The sequence below is a fragment of the Ambystoma mexicanum genome, chromosome 7p, assembly GCF_040938575.1.
Source record: "Ambystoma mexicanum isolate Mex_15411 chromosome 7p, UKY_AmexF1_1, whole genome shotgun sequence".
Lineage (NCBI taxonomy): Eukaryota > Metazoa > Chordata > Amphibia > Caudata > Ambystomatidae > Ambystoma > Ambystoma mexicanum.
Window position 1 is genome coordinate 82194605 of NC_090939.1, and position 18497 is coordinate 82213101.

Here is an 18497-nt window from a genome sequence, read left to right on the forward strand (position 1 = left end):
GCGCAACCCTGCCAAGGGTCAACTGAGAGCTCTAGCCTTTAGTAAGGTAATGCTACCTTACTTTCCTTCTAAACTGTTCATTGAGATCCGGATGCCATAGGATCTTTTTTCAGACTGGAAGCTCCAGGTCAAAACATCTATAAATATTACGGAATAAGCAATACTATTATCATTGTAGCAGAAATCCGTGTGGTGCCCGCCGAAACTCTGTACTTCACCAACTCTATGGTACCCTTCTCCAGCAGAGAGGAATGATTTTGCAGGAGCAGTGGGTCTGGAACAGGAGGTGGTCTGGCCAGAAAGGGGGCAATACAGAGGGTTCTTTAAAAATGCAAAGCAGTAACCTTGGCAGACTACCTGAAGTGCCCATGAGTCTGAAGTAATAGCACACCATTCTTGCGAATGGTGTGATAGACGCCCCCCTTCCGGTGTAGTGTGGCAGAAGTCTGCAAAGAGGATTTGCGGCAGGAGCTGCACTGGAGGGGACAGACGTGGAAGCGGCCTGTGTCTTACCTCCTCTAACTCTGGAAGGTTGAAAGAAAAGTCTTTGACCTTGGTCTTGATGGGCAGTGGGCTGTTTACCTTTTTGTGCATAATTTTAATCACAAAAATGTTTGTCCTTCCATTGAGTGAAAGGTTGAGCAGGCTGCCTGATTGCCACACCTAAGGACTTTGCTGCAGCCTTGGACGGCTGCAACTTTTCAAGGCTGTCATCTGCCTTTTGGTCAAAGGGATGTGGGCCGTCCAAGGGCATGTCAAGCGTGGATGTCCTACGCAAGACCTGACTTTCTGAGACAGGCAAATCTTTGCATCACAGAGCTCGCCGCCATAGATCTTCCGACACAATTGGCCTTGTCAAGTCCTAACTGCAGGGATTGGTGCATTGCTTCCTTTCCATCCTCACCTATGTTGAGGAGACCTTTCCTCATTTCACACTCAGGGATGTGGTCGGCTGCCTCACCTATCACGTCCAAAAAGTATGTGTGTGATTAGACAGTGCAAATTAAGAAGTGACTGCTTTAAGTGCAATACTGCCGATGCGAAAACCTTTTTTGCCAAAGCATTGTAACGCTGGTCATCACTGTCAAGAGGTAAAGATGGATATGTTCTTGCCTTATTACTCACAGTCAGAGCCTGTACTACCAGATTATCATGTGCTGGATGCTTGGTTAGTGTTGGGAAGCAGAGATAAGCCCATTAATATTATTATTGTTATTGTTATTATTACGGTATGTATTGAGCGTGCTTTACAAAGGTTCACACCAATACAGATACACAATGGAGTGCTTTACAGAGGTATAGGTTAGTACAGATGCATAAGCAAATGCTTTTCAGAGGTAACAACAGAACAGATATACAGCTGGGGTAGGATACAGAGGAGCACAGAGGAGGGGTCCAGCTGCACAGGGAGGCGGGGTATTTAATAATACAGCAGCAAGTAAATGTCATCAATGGGGAGGTTCTTTCTTGGCGGCTGGTGCAGGCGATGGCTTCTTAGTATTTGAACCTTTAAAGAACTCCTGGATGTATTAGCTCCTGATCGCCCTCTCACACACACATGCAAATAGTACTAGACCCATCAACTTCTGACTCCACTATCTTATCTCCACTGATTCTTGATTGTACTCTCAAGACCGCAATAATCGTTAACTTATGGGACACATGACACCATGCTTGCATGTCTCTAGTGGACTTGGACTCACTGATTGTTGACTACCATCTCTGAATTGCAGTGCCACCTGACTCTGCAAACCTGACTCCACTTTTCTGTCTGCCAAATTGTTTCTTATTCCTGACACTGTTCTTTTGTGGCCACACACTCACTCTTCTCATTCCATAAAGTGAACCAAGTCCTGATTTGACTGACTACTGGGTCTAGTGACAACTGACTTAGTCCACGACAGATTTCAGATCCCATTGCTGCTTCACTCTAACTGAAGATGCACGAAAAGCATATTACAGAACTAGAAGACACAGAATGCTATTAAGAAAAGAAATGCAGGCAGACCACCAAGGGGCATGGGAGAAAATGGCTGCTTAGTGTACGGCTCCCGCTCCCACCAGCATAACAGTGATGGGAACGAGCACCTTTAGCCTGCGGAAACACCTCAAATCGGTGGGAAGGCGTTGGGCGAAAGGGAATAGAAGGCAGAAAAGCTACAAGCAGACGCAGCCACAGAGACCTGCAGCGTCGCTCAGCAAGGAAGGCGGTGACAATGCCTCCCAGCGGTGGGAAGTGCGCAATGACCCAAGTCGCTATAACACGCTGGAACATACATGTGGGGAGAGGTGTGGCCTGCGGGTACCCGGAGGAGCGCCCAAGGGACGAGACCCGATGCGCAGCCAAGCAGCAGAGGAATAAGAGATAGGGACGTCGGAAGATAACAGGACCGGTGCCCACTGAGAGACGCACGTAGTAAAACCTGAAAGGCTGCAGAGGGAGGAGGAGCTGCCGTGGGAATGAAGGAGGTCCACAAAAGCGAAAGGAGTGACGGCAGCGAGGGAGACAGGCCGGTGGCGGTGAGGCGAGGCCTAGGGGACAGGAAAAGGACCGGAGAAGCTGGGCAACCCTGGAATTGGTCCCCCTCCTGTTCCCCCAAGCCATTTAGTGGGCAGACAGCAATTGGGAATAAGGCCCAGCAGCAGCAGAGTCCGGTGAGGCTGCCAGATGGTACACGGGCTGGCTGCCCAGCATGGCAGGAGGGCATAACTAACCCGCAACCGCTGAAAAGACAAAGCAGGGACACACAGTGACATGTGGACCGGCAGCCACCGCAAAGTGGAATTGGCCCCAGTACACCCCCAAACACGGTGTGAGGGGGGCACAAACCTTCAGGGAAGGATAACACAACCCTAAACAATTGGAGGCCCCCATAGATATCGCAGTACAAAGAGGGGAAAGGCGAGTAGGGCCCTCTGGACACCCCCTTTGGTAGCTGACGAAGCGTGAGACATAGAAAGCGAGGGGAAAGCTGAATGGCGGGAAGCGGCTGAGACCTCAGGCGACAGTGCTGCACTTGTTCCCTGGATCCCAGTAAAAATCATGGAAGGTTCCAGGCCAGGGGGCTTCTGTGCAAACAGGACCAAGAAAACCAACGACAGACTTGGGACGAAGCGGATACTGACATAAAACATCTGGATGGAGCCTGAATAAAGTAGACCCACAGAGGGGAAAGTGCGCCCAGCGGATGTAAATGAGTAGCCATCCCCACAATAAAAAGCAGAAATAAGGAGGGAGCGGATCACACACTATGTTGCTGTCCATCTGCTGAAACCTGACCACAGGACACCCCAAAGCAGCGGGATCATAGGAGTTGAGAACATATCAGCAGAGGAGACAGAGGCCACAGAAGCTGTGGAAAGGGAAGGAATAATACGGAGGAGGGGAAGTGGAGAGGAACTTGCAGTTGGACGACTGAAGAGAGGAACCTGAGAGCAGAATCAACAGGGGAGGTTGGACACAGAGAAGAAGCGGGGAAAGACAAAAACAAGGGGAAGGAAAGAAGAAAGAAAAGAAGGCAACAGGAGGAGAACAGCAGAGGAAGACTTGTAGGCTGCCTGCCTAAAGGGATGGACACAATGGTGCAGCAGACCAGGAAACAGGGGGAGCCAGCAACGAAGGCTCCAGAGGGGACAGTGCTGACGGAAGTGGACATGTCACTCTTTTCCACGAAGGAAGACTCTGGACATATCCTGGCAGAATCCCTCAGAGGAGATCTACAGGCTTCACTGGCAGATCTAACAACTGTTGAAAGCAAGGTAGAAGGACTGGAACACAACCGGCTCAATGCCCACCTGGTGGAAATGTGGCTGGACGCTAGCATGACCAAGCTGGAGCTCAGAGGAAGAAGTGATGTTAAAAATGGACGATTTGGAAAACAGAGCGAGAAGAAACAATATACAAGGCCTTAAGGAAGCAGGAGGGAAAACGGTACAACTGGAAAGAGCGCACACAACGGGAAACCAAAAGGAAGTGTGCCCCGTTCTATTGTGGCAAAATTCCTAAGCTACAAAGACAAAATGGAAGTGCTGAATAGAGCGAAACAACGCAGACAAGTGGACTTCGAAGGCTCTAAGTTAACGATCTATCAAGACTTGTCCAACCTCAGACCCATTACGAAATGGTTGCAAGAAAAAGGCATCAGGTATCCATTTTCGCTGTAGTTCGAAGTGGAAGCAGTAGACTACTGCATAACTTCAGATGAAGCGGAACAATCCCTGTGTCACCTCACCGCAGACATGAAGGTCGAAATGAGGGGGCTGGAAGGACTGGCAGCTGGCAGGGAAAAGCCACGACCCAGCCCAGGCCTGCAGAGAAGAAAAAGAGGACAAACGGGAAGAAAATATATGCGGCTGAATGGCCCATCACCTCACAAGAAGCCCCACAAAGCAGCCGCAAGATAACAATCCTTGAGATGAGACTGGGTGAAGGCTGAGAAAATAGTGGTAATCCAAGACGGAATTTAAAGGTATGGAAGCCAACTGCTGGAGGGAGGGAAACAACTTCACTCCAAGGTGGCCCACTGTAGAACAAAGGGCATCTCAACGACTCACAGAAATAAAAAGGTTAAAGTTTCAAACAGTTAAAAAGTTTAACGGCGGTTTGAACAATGGGTTGGACCTCAAGGTGGCGTGTGTCTGTCATGAAGAGTGAGGACTCCACCACAAAAGGGATGTGGCAAGGGGAGAGCCAATATCCATGAATGAGAGGATAATCTGGGCAAGTGGGGATACACAAAATGGGGGCAGATGAAGTTAACAGCGGTTTGGTTGTCGGCACACTAATGTGAAAGGCCTAAATTCCCACACCAATAGATCTTTACTGGCGAGGGAATTCCGAAATGCCTCTCTAGATGTGCGTTTTGTACATGAAACGCGACAGATAAAGGGGGAAGAGCGGGCACCGAGAGGGGCGGGTATAGGACAGGTCCATTGGGCCTCAAGCCGGGCTAAGGTGGGGGACATGGGAATGGTCAAACACAAACAATGTAGGCTACGGTAGTGTGTAGTGACCAAATTAATGGAGGGACGGTTGCTGATACTGCAAGGCATGTTGGAAGGGGCAAGAGTGGTGTTGGCCACGGTGTACGCGCACAACCAAGGACAAGCGGGATTCATACTGAGAGCATTGGACGAGGTACAAAGACAGGAGGCAGAACTATATATCATAGGGGGAGATTTTAACTCCTGGGCGTATGAAACATGGGATCGAAGAATAAAAGGGGAGGAAGGTACCCAGGGCAGAGAGGAAAGATTAGGACACGTAAAGTGAGCGATGGAAGCACGCGGCCTAGTGGATGTGTGGAGAATGCAACACCCGCAACAGAGAGGTTATACTTTTTTCTCTGCCCCGCACACCACGTACACCAGGATTGATTATTTACTATTAAACATGGATCAGGGGACGAGGGTGATGAATTGTGATATCAGACCAGTGGGATGGACGGACCAAGATATGGTCCGGATGACTGTAGACATAAATGGGCTGTATAGGCCAGATAGTAGCTGGTGATGCAATGACCTACTCTGGAAGGACCCATACTCTGCGGACCAACTGGCCAAATCTATAGCAGAATACTTCGAGATAAATTATACGGGGGAGGTGTGCACAGCGGTAGTCTGGGTTGCGGGGAAAGCAACCTGAAGAGGGCTCTTGATAAGGGAGGGAGCGCAACGGAAAAGGCAAAGACTTCTACAGGAAGAGAGGCTCTGAAAAGAGATAGTTGAAGGAGAGGGGAGGATGCATGCCATGGGGGACAGGGCATACCAGATGAGGGTGGAACTGCTGACAAAAAGGGCGCAATTGAAAGCGCTTGGGATAGGGGAAACCCTGGGGAAGTTAAGATACCTTAAGCAGAAATATTTTGAAAAAGGGGACAAAGCAGATGCACTCTTAGCAGCAAGGCTATGGGCGCAGAGGGCGGAAAGATGGGTATCCACTCTGGAAGACCCTGAAAAGGGTCCCAGGAGCACACTGATAGAAATATCGGAAGGCTTTGTCCAAAACTATGTTAAGCTTTATAAATCGGAAGGCCCCAAGGGGGACACCGCAGTGGAAGAGTACCTGCGGGCTTTGAAAATGACTAGGCTCACAGGCCCTGAAGTGGACCACCTAGAGAGTCTGGTAACTGCTGATGAGGTACAGGAGGCGATCGCTCTCCTCCCGAATGGGAAATCTCCAGGGGAAGATGGCTTCACCATAGGATTCTTCAAGAGATACGCAGGGGTTCTGTAACATCAGATGGTAAAGCTATATAATCATATCCTAGACACGGGGAGGCACAATCAACCTTTAGCAGGGCATTGATAATGATAATACATAAGAAAGGGAGGGATCAAACCCAATGCTCATCATACCGCCCTATTTCACTATTGAACGTGGATGAAAAAATATTCACACATATACTAGCAACACGATTCGAGGAGAAGATGCCTCAAATTGTTCACCCAGACAAAATGGGTTTTATAGCAGGAAGACAGGGTGCATATGCGATACGAAAGACCCTGGATCTCATGGAACACTTTGAAAGGGATCCAGATGATTATGCACTGTTGAGTGTAGACGCAGAAAAGGCCTCCGACCAGGTCGAATGGGACTTTCTATTTGCAATGCTGAGGAAATTAGGTACTGGGGACAGAATGTGTCGGGCTATCGTGGAATCTACTCAGACCCCACAGCGAGGGTGGTCGTGAATGGGAAAATGTCCAGGGAAATCGAACTCAGTAGGGGCACAAGGCAGGGGTGCTCTCTGTTGCCCCTGCTCTTTGTTCTGACGATGGAGCCCCGGGGAGAGAAGATACAGGAGGATAACCAGATAAGCGGCATTAAGGTGGGAGGGGATAGACATAAAATAAGCATGTTTGCGGACAATGTACTGTTATACCTCTCGGAGATATCTGCATCGGTCCCAAGGGTGAGTCAGACACTGGAAGGCTATGGGAGAGTCTGGATTTAAGGAGAATGTAAGCAAATCGGTTCTACTCCCCCTGAGAGCAGAAACGGGGGGGAATAGAGGGTAATGGGGCAGCCTGGGGATACCAGTGGAAGATGAAAGCATGAAATATCTGGGGGTGAGAATACCTAGGGACCTAGATAGACTATATGTGGTGAATTTCCTCCCACTGCTGCACAGGCCTTTTGGAGATCTGGACACTTGGTCAAAGCACACCATTTCTTGGCTGGGCAGATTACACGCTGTTAGGATGACACTGCTCCCCCTCGTAATGTACCTATACCAAGCGCTGTCCATAGACCTGGCGAACCTACACTTTGCAGAGTAAAGAAGGAAAATTGGGAAATTTCTATGGCAAGGGAAGAAATAGAGTTGCATATAGAACACTGGTACAGCCCAGAGAGAAGGGTGGAGTCGGCCTCCCCGACATGCGCACCTTCTATAGAGCAGCTCAAATTAGAGGCCTGGTCCCCCATCTGTGGGTGGACAAGCAAAAGCAGTGGGTGGGCATGACAATTATCAATGGAGGCCAGTTACGCTGGGGAATGGCTCTGGGCACCGCAGAAGGTGATCCCAAAAAAGGTAAAGGCACATAGAATCCTCGGGCCCACTCTGGGCGCTGTGGAGAGTTAAGAAAGAAAGGGTAGGAGTTACAACATGGCCGTCCGCGCTAAGATATATATGGACCATGCCAGATTCCAGGATTGGATTGGTTCGAGGTGGGACTTGAAAGAGTAGGGCAAGTCCTGAAGAAGGGGGATTTTATAGAGGTGGCAGAACTTGGAGAATATGGGCAAAGACAAGATCTCAATATTTAAATACTTGCAGCTCAAGGCAGTGTGGATGTCAGGAAATGGAAGGATGAACTGCAGAGGGAATTGAGGAGTACGGAAATGGTGTTGAGCACAATGAGGGGAACGAAGGGGTTGATATCCAAGCTGTACCAACCCCTATTGGAGGCACAGGGAGGGGAGATTGGAATGTTTTGAAGGAAATGGAAGAGGGATATGGAAATGGATCTGGATGCCGACCAGTGGAGGATGCTATGTGAGAATGTGCACCGAATATCCATTGCTCGTCAGTACGAGCTACATGGAATCAAACTATTATATAGATGGCAGTGGGACCCAACAAGGCTATCTAAGATGTACCCAGGGGCAGACCCCCAGTACTGGAGGAAATGTGGGCAAAAAACAGATTACTGGTATATGTGGTGGTCATGTGGGAAGGTGCGGGAGTACTGGAAGGAGTTCCTGGGATGGATAAAGGCCTTGGAAAGGGTGGACTGACACTTAAACCCCCTGCTGGTACTGTTTGGGTTAGAGGTGGAGGAGAGGGAATGGGTGAAACTCCCTCATATGCCTCACTACCTACTGCAGGCAGCTAGGGCTTGCCTGGCAGGGGGATGGAAGAGAAATAGGCTCTTGGGGGAGCAACAATGGGCCTTAAAAGACATGGATATGTAGAGATGGAACAGTTGACTGGCCAGATACATAGTTTGACTCCTTAGAGGGAAATGGAGTGGATGGCTTTCCTTGTAAGGTATGGCTCAAAGAGGCCTCAGGTGGATGAAAGAAATGGGGAATTGTAGTCAGGGGAAATCCTCAAGGGAAGTGTGCATAATACGAGGGCCGGCCGCAGGTGGTAATGAATAACGAACAGTGAGGTGACTTAAACCAGAGGCACAGGAAAGTATTCATAGCGCAGGTGGACCCTATATCAGACCCCGGGAGGATGTGCGGAAAATTAAAAAGTAAATATGGAAGAAAGACTCTCTCCATGAGGTGGAACCGGCGAAAAGGAGGAGTTCGAATAGTTGGATCCACCGAGAAACTTTGATCGCCTGCCCTGAGGCCACACGGGGAGAAGGGGTGGGTGGTAGAGGTTGAGGGGGAGGGGCAGGGCAGGAAAAGCTGTGGAAAAATTGGCAGTGAAACGCATAATGTGTGATGATGTAATGGTTATATTTGCTTTGTTTGTGTTAACGCGTTAATAAAATAAATAAAAAAACAAATGTATGTTTGCAACTCCAGGAAATCACTGTCAGATAGGAGATTTATATACACGTTATCCTTCCACATTAGAATAGCACGTTCCCCTACTATCCCCACCATACTAAAACTGGGCGGATAAAGAACTGGTAGGTAAACGGCAGTAATGTTGTTACAGTATTATTTTGCTTAGATGGTGGTAGCTAGAATTCTTCAAGCAAAGTTACGTTTGCAAATACTGAGACCCTTCAATTGCCCTGAACCACTGAAGAATAGTTTAAGATCTTCCCACTGAGCTAATGGACTTCATTGTTCCAGGTTTTCTCCCAATACGAGACAAAGAAGGTTTTAGAGTTCATTGGAGATCAAGTTTCAAATGTTCCACCTGTCAGTGTGTCGTACAGTTGAGGGAGAAATAAAGCAAACAGACAAAATGTTTACCTGATTAAAGAAAGAACTAACATCCAATTAGATCACATGTCTTAATCTGCATGTTCTTATTTTGGAAGGTAGTCTCATGCTCAGTTGCCCAATACCCCTGCAGCTTGCTCCCCCTGCTGGAAGAGTATGGTGAGAAAGAACGCAATCCTTCAAGAAACCACCCTTTTGTGACCAAAGAGTGTAAACTTCAACAGGTATTTTGTTATGTTTTTTATTATATTGACATTAACAGCACAATGTACAAATGCATCATCTGTCATGTAAAAGAAAATGATAGCAGAACAGCATGCAACCGCGATAATGGTTCAATTATAGGGTAAAGATGTACATACAAAGATACATGCATGAATAGTACTTTTGGATGAATGGATTGTGGATTCTTCAACACATTATTAGCTACACCTAAAGTGATCTTCTGTGAACATGGTTATCTGTAACAAGGACTAAGTGCCGGGGACACTTTAGAAATCATCTTTAACTACATCACGTATGACGCTGTTTCATGGTTCTGCTATTTGATTGCCAAAAGAATGATGCAAGGACCCCGTTCTGGTTCCAGAACTGCTTCTTATTTGGCAGAAGAGTAATCTGGAGATGTGTTGTACAGGGAATGAGAGAGTATCTTACCACACCACCAAAAAAGGCAATTCTTGAAGGTTTCTGAAGTAATGATGGAGAGTTGGAAAAAACACATTGTGCATCAAAGTTTAAGTTGAAAGAAGCTGGAGATAGAGAGCTCAGGACTGCCAATAGGTAATGCAGTGGGTTTTCCAGCAAGTGCTGTTTTTTTCTAGATGCAAGCACTCACTTAGAGAACATGGCGGCCTACGTCCTTAGATGGCAGTGAAAGATGGCATTTGCAGTCCGAATCACATAAAGGTATGGAACACACAAGCCTATTTTGTAGAGTGACAGGGTGCATCTTTGGCATGTGGGACTGTAGTCTGCACAGCAACGGCAGCAGTTCTTAGCATAAGATCCAGAAACAAGCAAGGGTGAGTGTGCTTCCCTGCACTCTCATGGGAGGAGTCCTAGGTTTTATGCTGCCTCTAATAAGACCCAACATTGATCATATTTGTAATTAGCATCTAGATCTGTGGGAAGGGAGTATGCCCACAGTGATGTGGTGGGCTCTTATGTAATCACGTCCCAGGCTCCAGCACAAACCTTTGCTTACTCTGAAATCCCAAACTCCTCTCCAAGGGAGAGGTAGGGCTTCCCAGACATGAATCATGAATACACAAATGTTACATTGCTAGGCCAACCAGCAGAAAGTATACATGCTTAAAACCCTACATTCTAAAACTGAGATTCTCAAAAATGGGAACACGCTATCAAACATATGATATACCCAAAACAATAACGCACAGTATTACAGGTGCCATTATAATACCCTGTGAATAGAAAGGAGTTGTTGATGTAGGTAGCCTAACGATATACCTTTCGGTAGGCTTCCGGGCAGGGCTAGAGGGGGCAGCAGTCAAAGGGAAAATACCTTTTTAAAATGGCTTGTGATTTCTATCCAGTATATGCTGCTCTAAACACTGGCTTCATTCACACAGTTACGAGGCCCTACGAAACATGCATGTGTTCAGTAAATCTATCAACTGGCAGAGAATGAATCTGGGTCACAATTGCAAGGTACCACTAGGATAGACAGGGCCTTTAAGTGCCAATTCAGAGCCGTTGTGCTAAAACATACATAACACACAACATAAATTCAGCAGCCGACACATACTAGGCCTCCAGAAGGGCCAGTTTAACCATAATTCAGCTATATTGGCATTCAACATCCACTCACTAATCCTGAGTAGGGTGATCAGTGTCATGCAAGTGATTAGTGACTGAGACCCATTAATGGGACTCGGATGTGAGATGAGAAGAACCCTGGGGAAGGGGAAGGCCACCCACTTCATGGTGCCAACCAGAGAGATGTTATATGGAAGATCCGCAGAGCCTTTGCCCCATGCTCACCTCCTGCTCCGGGATAAAAATATATTCTATTTTAAATGGGATGAACTAAACTTGTACAGTTTTGAGGGATCTGCGGATCGCATATGAAAGCCACTTTTTTGGCCTGTGTTTCTTTGAGCGAGTCAAGATGCACACACACACATACACATTACACCAGATGTCCCTCATCCGTGTATATATCTCCAAAACAGTCTCATCTTAATATGCGAACTAAGAAGAATCATAAATCGCTAGTGGGATCAGGGAGACCAGAGATATCCACAGCTTGGAGGTACCACGGCAGAGTCAGGTGGCAGCTATGCCCACGCCGCCTGACCAGAACATGGCAAAATGCCTATTTAAATCCTTGGTCTGTAGAGCTGTGGGCTAACAAGGAATACAACAGATATTAGCAATTACACCGGGGCACGGGCAGATCAAGCAGCTCTCACCCAATAATACGTCCAGTATCCAGACAATAGTGCTCCCACTACCACAGTTAGCGTCCCAATAAACCAAAAAGACCCAATTATAAAATGATGGGGGCAGGTTCTAACAAGAAGTGAGGAGGTATGGACACAATGAGATAGTGAAGCTTTGTGATGAGGGAGCGAGGAAGCAGTGGGAAGTTGCTGGGCGGAGTGAGCGATCAAGAGAACAAAGGAAGAGAGTAGAGTTCCAGGAAGGGATTGGAGGAAGGAAAGATTGAGAGAGTGGAGGAAGGAGGAGAGAAAAGAGCGCAGAAGGCAGTGGAGAAGGGAAAGTCCAGAAGACCTGCGAAGGGTCTTGGAGGAGGTGGAGAGTAAGTAGCAGCAAGATTTACCATCAAGCGCTAAGTTACAGAGGCCCATCAGCAAGAGGCGGTCTGAAGGAGGGAAAGCTAAGGTGCGATCGGGGTTGGGGAACAGCCAGTGCATCAGCGCTGAGGAGGGTTAGAGCCTTATGGACCTGGGCAAAAAGACTAACCAGGTCAAATTCAAAGAAAATCAAAGAGCAGACCCAGGCTAGCCGAACACCATATTCTGTATTCTGATGGAGTCAATGAAGCAACTACCGAAAATGACACGTATTCTGTTGCCAGATCAGGGGAAGGGTCTCTGACACGATGAGCCAAGATACCGTATCAAAACTGGTAACCAACCTGCCTCTGGCAGAGGAGCGCACAATCACTGCAGCCTAGAAATGAACTTGTGACAGGTGGAGGAGTAACAGACTTTTCCCAGGAGGGCCACCGTATGCTAGCAGTAACCACGAGGAACTACTGGAACACTTTTCCTTGGAGAACTGTCAGAGGCTGCTATTATCTTCTGTTAGGGACCAGGTCTTGACTAAGAATTGTCAGAGTGGAACTACCACCCTACCCAGAGCATCAAGACTGTCCCAAGTGTTTCTGTTTCCCTTGGACCCTACTCTTTTCGCGTGGACTTATCCATACTTTCTTTCCCATACTCTTAACACACCTTGTGGACTGCTCTGCTCTCTAATCTTGTGTGCATTACCACCATATAATGTTTCCTACTAGCACTTATGCCCCCCTCCCCTGATTCAACACTTTATCCCATTCTTCACTGGGTATGTTTTTCCTGTCACCTATGAATTTGCCTCCAAGAACTGAAGTGAGTTACAATGAGTCCCTCATCCCTATGTACAAGTACTTGATGATAAGCGATTGCTGTCCTGTCTGAACTTTGTATTTCCTTTCTCTACCACACTGTGGCCTCTATTTCCTTGACAAGCACGGTGTGTACATATGCATGTCTCCCTCTGACACATGAACATACATATCTGTGCACCTGCTTGCCCTTATTTTTCTATCCTTTTCTGTGCTTGGAAGCATTGTAGTGCAATTTGGCGGGTTAGGAAACTTCAAAATAAATGCATAAATAAGGGTTTCTGTGCTTGAAAGTCTTCCTTCCTCCACCGAGGGCGTCCTCTCGCAGTGGGACTTCGGAAGACAGATGAAGTCCGTTTCTGCTACCCATCATGCCCGCTGTAGAGTAGCTTATCTTGGGCAGTTTTTATTGACTGAAAATAGCAAAACTTCCTGAAAAGTGAAAAATCATTTTGGGCAAAAAATTAAAATGAAAAAGGTGGGCAACACAAAGGAAGGATAGGCAAACCTCTCCCCCTAAAATAAACTAAACTGGCATAGAGGACAAACATCTGCTTTTGTTAGTGGCTTCCTTGGGCTCCTGTCAGGGTTTTTTGGCAACAGGATGTTTGGCTGCTCCATGCAAAAGGGTGCAAGCTGAAAGCAAAAATCTGCACGAATACTCTTGTTTTTAAGGTCTTCATGAATGTAAAAACGATTTGCTAAGCTTTTAGCGAAGTGTCCAGTAGGCTCCAAAGTGAGGGCCTGGAATTCTGAGGATTTAGCTACGTCCAGCCTTGGTTATAACATGTGGACATGCTAGATCTAAGGTTCCTCTCTGGGGTGGAGCAAGATGCTAGCCTTTACAGAACTGGCGGAGTGGACGACGAGTGGCAGTCCTGTGCAGTGCTGCTGGAGAGTCTGTCTCTCTTTTCCATTGTGCTGACTATTTTGGGAGGACCTGCACAAAACCTCCATCCACCGGCGGAGCGGACGACGAGTGGCAGTCCTGTGCAGTGCTGCTGGAGAGTCTTTCTCTCCTTTCCATTGTGTTGACTATTGTGGGAGGACCTGCATAAAACCTCCATCCACCCGTGGAGCGGACGACGAGTGGCAGTCCTGCAATCATGACTGTCAGGGCTGCCAGAGCGACCAGAAATATGGACCTAAACGAAACCTCCAGAGAAGAAGAGGAAGGGCGGCGCCTAAGAAGCGCGAAAACCAGCCAGAAATCCAGCCAGAAACAGCAGGCAAACATCCCTAAAGACCAGATGGTGACACCCCCATGCAGGACAAATGAGCATGAAAGTGTAGTGTTCCAGAGCTCCAACGAAACGGTTCCAACAGAGGCGGGCGGCCAACAGACTCTGTATCAGAATCCGGCTCTGTCAGTGGAAGCCGCAAAACACAAAAAACATCTGAATTCCTCTCCACAAGCGTTCACGCCAATGGAGAGGCAACAACAACTTCAGCAACCACAAACAGTACCTGCTTCTGCTTCCGCATCGGAGCCTATCCCGGTCTCTCCCTGCGCGGCGCGCTCGGGTGTTCCCGGCCCCACGCCGGCAGCTTTCGGAGGAGGGCCCCCGTTCATGTGGGAAACGGGGAGGAGCCCGGGAGAGGAGGAAGGTGAGAGACTCCAGCAGCGCGTTCCAGCTTCCGATCCCATTCGGGTCTCTCCCTGCACGGCCCAGCTGGGTGTTCCGTGCCACACGCCGGCGGCTCTCGGAGGAGGGCCCCCGTCTGTGTGGGTTACAAGGAGGGGCTGGGGGATGATTGGAGCGAGAGGAACGGGGGTAGAGCAGCCACTACGAACGCGGAAAGGAAACCGCCAACAAGTGAGAGCCGGGCTGAGGAAGCCTCACTGGACTCAGACATGACCCAGCCCCAGCCTCCGTCTGGAGTGGCAGTTCTGGTCCAGGTGGAGGCGTTGTTTCACGCAGAGGCGGAGGGGAGTCCGGCAAACAAGGACAACCAGGCTGGCATATTAACAGTGGGTCGGGTTAGCATAGAGGCTAACCCAAAGAAAAGGCAAAGACCTCTAATCACGATCGCAACAGAAGGCAAAAACTTTACTAGCTACCATAGTAAAAAGGGACGAAAAATGAAAATGATAGCGCAAAAGTCCAAATCAATACAACAAACAACTTTGTCAATGGCCTTGGCCAAAGTAAAAGAAAAACAGGTCAAACGACGGGAGGGATGGCCAGCCAAAAATTCTGTAACAAATTATTTCATGGCCCGAGTTAGCAAAAGATCGGTGAATAGACAACACCATATGGAGCTATCGGATATGGAGATCCTGGAAGCCCTCAACGAATGTCTACCTCTTTCCAAATTACGAAGATTGGATCACGACGACAGCGAAAAGCCGACCTCTAGCGATCTTTCTTCCCTAGATAGAGAAAGGGGAGATTAAATCAACCAAATCAGGGAGAGAGGGATGTCCAGGAGCAACCCAAATTGGCACCTCTGCCAATGACGTCACAAGAACTGTCGGAATCACATTTCAATCTGAACCCGCAGATCGACCTAAACAAGAGAGAAGTGCGGGAGTATTCTGACAAATTGACCCTGATGGGGGACTTGCCACCTGTCATCCAAATTGAAAGTGAAAGTCTACAGGAGAAGGTTGACATCACAGATGAAATAGACGGCCCTATCAGTCTATTAACAGAAGCAGATGGTGGACTCTCCCCAGACACACCAAACAAACCAACATCGATGGGAGAAACTGCACTCCATCTACAGAGTGATAAAGAAGGAATGCCAGAAGGAGGATATATTATACCTAAAAAACCGCTTCAGCGGACTGAGCCAAAGTCAACTGACCGGGCAAGACCGGCTCGGCAGTCGAGCAGGATGGCGGATAAGATAAACCCAGAAGAGCTACAAATTCTGTCTCACACGACCGAAACAGGCCAGGCTCCAACCACGAAACAGCCGCATAACCTCAATCAAAATACGTGGGGGAATGAAAGCTACAGTCCCCACACAGACAAATACCAAAATTGAAGGTGCTCATTAGAAACGACAAGGCCAGCAAAAAGCCAATGGGCAAACATGACAACAACTTCAACTGATTCACCAACAAGGCGACTTTCCACGCAACAACAATCGTCAAGCCCAGCGGATCCCCCCAATAAAAAGATCGACCTACTCTCTATTATGTCATCAGTAAACATAGCGTTATCACCATTCATGAAGCTCTACGAAGCCATTGCAGATTCGCTGAAGGATCCTACCAGCATACAAGCAATGATGCATAGCAAAGTCATCTTCCTAGAAGCTTACATCATGGCGTTAGAAGCAAGAAAAACGAATACCTTGGAACCCAGCCAGGACTCAGCTTCTGCACGGCAACAAATGAACCGGCAAGACAAAGAGCAATCAGCAGTGGGAAAAACAACAGGGACTCAAACGATCACCATAATCGATTTAACATCAAATAAAATAGTAAATGAGGGACCAAGGAAAATGGTGAATACGAAATTACAATCAGGTCAAACTGATACTACACGGAAGTCAAACAAATTAGAAATTACGCTTGAGTCACCAGGTGGACAATCTAAAAGTCTGAAAGTAGCCCAAACAACTGGAAAGAAGATAACTTCGCCGAGGCTGAATAAACCTGGTACCCAAACGGCAGAAGGTATCTTCCAATTCTTCACGCATCCAGTAAGTCAAAAAGACCAACTACAAACTGGGGAGCGTGACATAAATGCACAACAAACGAAAAAACAAGAAAGTCTGGAAAAAAATGACACACCATCCCCAACAACGATAAACGACTTCCTCGAAAATGAGGAGTTGATGAATCTGAGTCAACACTTATCAGAGTATTCTCCAATAGCCTTAAACATGGACAAAACCATTAAAACACAAAATCTGCAAACTAGTAAAAAAAGAAAAAAAGAGTTCAATTCGGAGAAGAAGGTAGAGAGTAGTGAAAACTTTCCAAAGCAAACTACGGACAACGGGAAAAGCCAAAACAAAATAGTAACCCGGACCTCAGAAACCTCAAGGCAGAAAACTTTTAAAAAGATGATGAAAGAAACGAAAAAAGAAAGGGAAAGGGCCAGATCGAGAACTCCGGACAAGCAGTCTTCTAGATACTCAGGGAAAGCGCAAAAGCGTCCCCACTCACAGCCTAAGGTATGTGAGGATGAACAATTAAACAGGAGACAGCCAGATGAATTCCAGCATTGTCGGGAGGATCAAGGGAGAAAAAGAAAAAGACGGCGAACGCCAATACGGCCCGCACCAAATCTAAGAATGACAGACCGAGAGATAACGAAAATAACTTCTTCTGTTCACCAAGGGAATTAGGGGCAATGGGGCCTCGTTATAGATCCAAGACACAAATGCACAATCAAAAACCAAGAAAATGGGAGCAAGTGAAATGGCAGATCAGATTAACAGAAGTGGAAGAAAACAAGGACAAGATAACATTGAATAGAAATTCTATGTTAAAACCTTTCAAATACATTTGAAATCTGGAACACGTTAAGTCAGAAGAGTTACTCGTGGTAGAGCCAAGCCACGAAGACACCAAGGCCAGAACCGTTCTGCACATAGCATCAACAAAGCTAAAAAAATCATTACGGACAGTAAAAATGAATTAGAAAACATGGGATATGAGCTAAAAGTGTGCAACCGGCATGGAAAGAAAATCAGCAAGCAAAGAAGACAAGAAGCAGCAGGAAGCGCCAGACACAAAGCCTAGCAAACAGCAAAAACCTAAGACTCAAACAAAGATAAGTCATGAAAGCTCTACTGCAAGAGACAAGGAACGGGAGCCCCAAAGGCGACCAGGGTCTATGCTGGCAATCTCTAATGAAAACAGCAACTATGACAGACCAACTGAGATAAAAGACATAAGAAAGACCAATGGAGGCAGGAGAACTAGCCCACAAGAGGACCGGAACCAAAAAATTGAGTGCGAACCTACAAAAAAATGCAAACCAATAAAGGGGATGTGGTCTTGGTTGCCAAAATCTTTGACAGAAAAAAAGCAAAGATAGCAACTCATCGGAGACGAGCACATCCATCGGGACAGACTTCGCTTAACCCAGCAAAATCAGTCGATAAAGATGTGCTCGTGGAATACTAGAGGTCGTTTACATCTACTATTCACGAGCGACATGGAACTGGGGTCATATGACCTGATATGCCTGGAGGACACTTGGCTGATTGAACAACCCTCAATGAGGGGTTTTGAACTTATCCTGGCACCGGACAAACAAGGACGTCTAGGAAGACCATCATCTGGGCTATTGATTGCTTGTAAAAACGGATGAGGAATCAAATTAGAAGAAACATTGATCAGTAATCTAGCGATACTGATGGTCAAGGCTTCATGGACTCGACAGGTAAATAACAAGGCAGGGTACGAAAAAAATCAACATTAATAACAGCTAACATCTATTGGAACCCAGCCAACACGGAAACAACAACTTTCCTGGAAAAAATAGAGGCAGCAATCGATGAGGCCCTGGCGGGACAGTTGGCAAAATACTTCCTGATTTGCGGCGATCTAAATGCCATCTGCCATGCGTCATCAGGAAT

At 47.3% G+C, this 18497-nt stretch overlaps 1 protein-coding gene and 1 long non-coding RNA gene across 7 annotated transcripts in view; one reads left to right on the forward strand and one right to left on the reverse strand.

Moving 5' to 3' along the window:
• The window catches only part of STXBP5L (syntaxin binding protein 5L), a 3950894-nt gene that overhangs the window by 668981 nt on the left and 3263416 nt on the right, over positions 1–18497 (reverse strand). The window lies entirely within an intron of this gene.
• The window catches only part of LOC138525716 (uncharacterized), a 152736-nt gene that overhangs the window by 94300 nt on the left and 39939 nt on the right, over positions 1–18497 (forward strand). Inside the window, exon 2 of the long non-coding RNA XR_011283417.1 lies at positions 9454–9579. This is a non-coding gene — a long non-coding RNA (uncharacterized lncRNA). The remainder of the gene's footprint in view (positions 1–9453; positions 9580–18497) is intronic.